The sequence below is a fragment of the Gastrolobium bilobum genome, unplaced genomic scaffold (assembly GCF_033153095.1).
Source record: "Gastrolobium bilobum isolate Gb01-03AN ecotype WA unplaced genomic scaffold, APGP_CSIRO_Gbil_v1 utg384, whole genome shotgun sequence".
Classification (NCBI taxonomy): Eukaryota; Viridiplantae; Streptophyta; class Magnoliopsida; order Fabales; family Fabaceae; genus Gastrolobium; species Gastrolobium bilobum.
The window spans coordinates 16,475-21,036 of record NW_026896220.1 but is presented as its reverse complement, the minus strand read 5'-3'; the positions used below and the strand labels follow the sequence as shown (position 1 = coordinate 21,036).

Below are 4,562 nucleotides of genomic sequence, written 5' to 3'. Positions count from 1 at the left end.
CAACCTAACTTGGATTATGATCAAGGTGGCTTGAAGCAAAGAGCGAAGAACAACTTTGATTCTTCGATCCAACTCTTCTCACATGTAGACTCCTTCATCTTGACCTCATATTCAATGGTATGCACCTTATCTCTATCCATCTTTAAAATCAAATCACTCTTCCACATGTCTACCATAACTTTTCGGGTATCAAAGAATGGTTCCTCAAGAAATTGAGAAATAATAGGGTTCTCCTCTATGTCAAGCATCACAAAATCTACTCGGTGTGCAAAGTTGCCTATCTTGACATTCATATTTTCAACAATGCCAATTGATGCTTTGATAGAGCAATTAGGCAAATGTAGAGTCATCTTTGCAGACCATATGCTCCTTATTCCCATATTCTCTTGCAGAGTCATAGACATCAGTTTCACATTAGCCTCAAGATCACTCAAGGTTTGCTCTTTTTGCATGGCATCTTGTTGCTTTTGTTGCTTTTGAGGTAAAGGAGATGGTGGTATGATTGTCTTGCTGACGGTCTGACCCTGCTGTAGTTTTGCTATAGCAGTACTTTCAGTGTCAGCAATTTGAGGTTCTTCGGGTTGATCATAAATTTCCACCTCATCTGCAGCTTTATCACCTTTATTCTGATAGCTCTCTACAACATCCAGTTGGTCTATTTCCTTCTTATTCCTTATTTCAATGGCATTGATATGCTCCTCTTCGTTTCTCCTTGGATACTCCGTGTTGCTAGGCAGTGTGTCATATTGTCTGATTTTGATTGCTTCTGCAAATTGTCCCATCTGAGTTTCCAAGTTTTTGATATAAGCAGTTTGGTTCTGGATAAGAGCATCACTTATTGCCATAAAGTCATTTCAACATGCTTTCCAGCATATTTGATGTATCAACTTGTTGACTAGGCTGTTGCTGTTGCATAAATTCATAAGGGTATGGAATTCTGTTTGAATGTGTTGCTGTAGCAGAGAATTCTTGTTGTTGTCCTTGTGAATATGAAAGAATTGAGTTGTTCCCCCTTTCTTGATTGTAGGTGTTTGAATATGGATTGTTCATGTTATAGCTTCCTACAAAACAAACAGATTGAGGGGGTTTTGGACAATTATCATAAACATAAGGACCATTACAGAAAACACATGATATAGCATTGGTTATGGCATGCACTTGATGTGCTCTAGCATCGACAGACAGATTGAGTGACTTGATTGTATTATTCAAAGATGAAATGTGTTCTGCCAATATTGATACATCATCATGTTCCTGTACTCTAGCATCCTTCTTTGTTGTATTCATTCTTTCCGTTGGACACTGGTAGTTGATAAATGCCATCCTCTCTAGGATTTTATATGCTTCTGTGAATGTCCTAGCTAAGAGAGCTCCTTTGGTTGATGCATCAACTACACCCCTTGTTTGATCATTAAGACCATTGTAAAAAGTCTCCATTTGTATCCATTATGGAATGCCATGTTTGGGCACTTCCGCAGCAATTCCTTGAATCTATCCCATGCTTTATAAGGTGTTTCATCATCATATTGCTGGAACGCTATTATATCATTCTTTAACTGAATTGCTTTCATAGGAGGAAAGAATTTCATCAAGAACTTTTCAGCCATGTCCTCCCATGTACGGATAGAATTAGGTTGTAGTGTGTTCAGCCATGCCTTAGTCCTTTTGGTGAGAGAGTAGGGAAATAGCTTAATCTTTAATGCATCTGATGTAACTCCTTGTATCTTGAAGCTATCTGCTACCTCCATGAAATTTTTGATGTTGAGAAGTGGATCTTCACTAGGCATTCCACTGAATAGGCCAATTGTTTCCAGCATGTCAAACATGACCGGTTTCAATTCAAAATTTGCTGCTGTAATTTCTGGTTGAACAATCGGAGAATGAAGGTTCATAAGTGCTAGGATTCCTTGCGCTCTGATTGAGATCTCAGACTGAATTGGCTTTTCATTGCTAGCTCTTGCTCCTGCCATTCTTTCTGCCATATCAGGTAATGCTGTAGCGTTGCTACGTCTTTGCTGTCTCCTTTGAGCTTGAAACGTCCTTTCAGTTTCAAGGTTAAAGTTCACTTCTTGCTTGGTTGGAGAACTGCTCAAACACTGCAATTAACACTTGAAAATAGAAAAGAAGAAAGGTCAAAGAAAAGAAAAGATAGAAAGAAGAGAGAATTTCTTCACTTAAATAAAAAAACTTTAAAGAAATCATCCCTGGCAACGGCGCCAAAAACTTGTTGTGCAAATTGCAATCAATTAAATCAATCACACAAATACGCAAGTGCACGTGTCATAAGTAATAAAGGGATGTGTGAGTCTAAGATCGTTCCCTCGGAGATGATTTATAAAGCAATGATTATTTAAGTAAAAAACTAGAACATGATTAATTTTTATGATTGGGTTTGTAAAATAAAAGATAATTAAACTAAGAAAACAATAAACTAATTCTAAGGTATTAAAATGATGGATGAGATATAGGTCAGGTTCAATTTCCCTGATACAGCAATACTGAAACGATGCTATAACGATGCTATATCAATGACTAATTAGTAACCGAACATAAAAGTATGCTGGGGCTTTTGGCCAACCTAACATATATACCCAATAACTAATTCCCACATCTCTATGGCCAAACTAATTACTAAATTGTTCAAGTTCAAGTTCAAAGGTTATGTGGTGTGAATGATCTCTTTACCCACAACTTAATTAAGTTATTCTTAACCTAACTAATCTACACAATTCAACAAGGGTCCGGATTCGGAAATCTCTCGGCCCCAACCTCCTCAATATCACATATGTATCTCTCGACATGCATACGTGAATAAGAATAAGCAAACTCGTTGATTAACTAATTAAACATTAATAAAAACAAAGTTTAGACATACATCTCAATCTTACAACATAGGTACTTTATCACCTAACCTAAGGAGCAATTTAGCTCATAATAGAATAAAAGAAAACAGAGAAGAGGAAGAAAGAACTCATTGAAAAACAGAAAAGAAGATGAAAACGAATGTTGTTGTAAAACTTTGTCACGGTCTTGCTCCAACAGCTCTTCTTCCTCCAAGAATCTTACTTTCTCTCTCTAAAACCTGGTGTGTGGGGTACTACATTCTTCCCAGCCTTCTTGAATCGTAATGTAGTCCTCTTTAAATAGGAAAAGATGGGTTGTTAATTGGGCTTTAGGTTTGGGAGCGAAAATCCATGAGTTGTGCTGCTGCAGCCTTATCTTATCCCTATTTTCTTGGGTTGTTTGCACTTGATTGGATAAGATCTTGATCTTCTTGAATTTATTCTGCCAATATTGTTGCTGATTAGATAAGAGTTTGTTGTCCTTGATCTTTGGGATTTTGGGATAAGAATTAATCTTCAAGATCGTCCTTGATCCTTGCTTGCTGGTGCTTTATCCATTTGTTGGGGAATAACTAACTTTTGAAATTTGAATTTCAGTTGTTCCCCTGTCCTCGTTGTTATGTTGTAGCGATTGTTATATCATTACTTTGTCAACTTCTCTGCTACAGCTTTTTGGCGTCAACTATTCCTGCAAAGACAAACACTCAACAAATCATCTATTCTTATACAAAATCACGGAATATTTCCTCATTTTCCATACTTAGTCATCTCAAAGCACTTAATCATGAATATGCAATAATTAGCTCAATTATCATGCAAACAAGATAACTTATATGGAATTTATGCAGAAAATTCATCATAAAAATACCAAATTAACTCTCATTTGGGAAAGTTAACAATATGTGATACAACTAAGCATCATGGAGTGTCCGATGATGCAATCAGACTCCGGTTGTTTCCTTTTGCTTTGACTGGGAAAACCCTCAGATGGTTAGATCGACAAGCTCCTAACAGTATCCGAACATGGGATGAGTTAGCAGCCAAGTTCTTTGTTGAGTACTTTTCCATGGAAAAGTACAATAAGTTGGTGAATGAAATCACCAATTTCCCTCAACAACCGAGAGAGACCTTATGTGCAGCCTGGACCAGATTCCAGGAGTTGATCAAAAAGTGCCCCCAATACGACTTGCCAGACACCAAGAAGGTCAGAGTCTTCTACAATGGGATGACACCAAATTCCAGAATGGTTGTCAACAGTGCACCCGGTGGAACAATAGGGAAGAAGATAGCAGCTCAAACTTTAGAGCAGATAGACTACATGGCAAGGAATGAGAATGCCTCTATGGCAGTTCAACCAGTTCAACCAAAGAAAGGAATTCTACAACTGGGGAACAATGATTCGTCATTAGCTGAGCAAAAGGTAATCTCTCAACAGTTAGCCAATATGAATGCCAAGTTAGACAAAATGCAAGTCTCTCCATCTCAAGTTAATTCAATTAACTGTGAGTACTGCAAAGGGGAGCATACGACTAATGAGTGCCCAACACGCATGGGAGCTGAGCCGTTCCAGGTCAATGGAGTTTGGTATAATCCAAGGCCATCACAGAATTCCCAAAATTTTCAGAGGAATCAGAACAATGCTTAAGGAGGCAACTTCCAAAGGAGAATTCAATGGGGAGGTTTGGACTACAAATCCAACAATTATCTATAACCTCCTCC

The 4,562-nt window shown here is 37.8% G+C and overlaps 1 non-coding gene across 1 annotated transcript; it reads right to left on the bottom strand.

The window, feature by feature from the left end:
- Positions 1 to 3,924: 3,924 nt before the first annotated feature.
- On the bottom strand, positions 3,925 to 4,031 carry LOC133298313 (small nucleolar RNA R71). The gene has a single exon (XR_009749781.1). It is a non-coding gene; the product is annotated as a small nucleolar RNA R71 (small nucleolar RNA).
- Between the last annotated feature and the right edge of the window lie 531 nt (positions 4,032 to 4,562).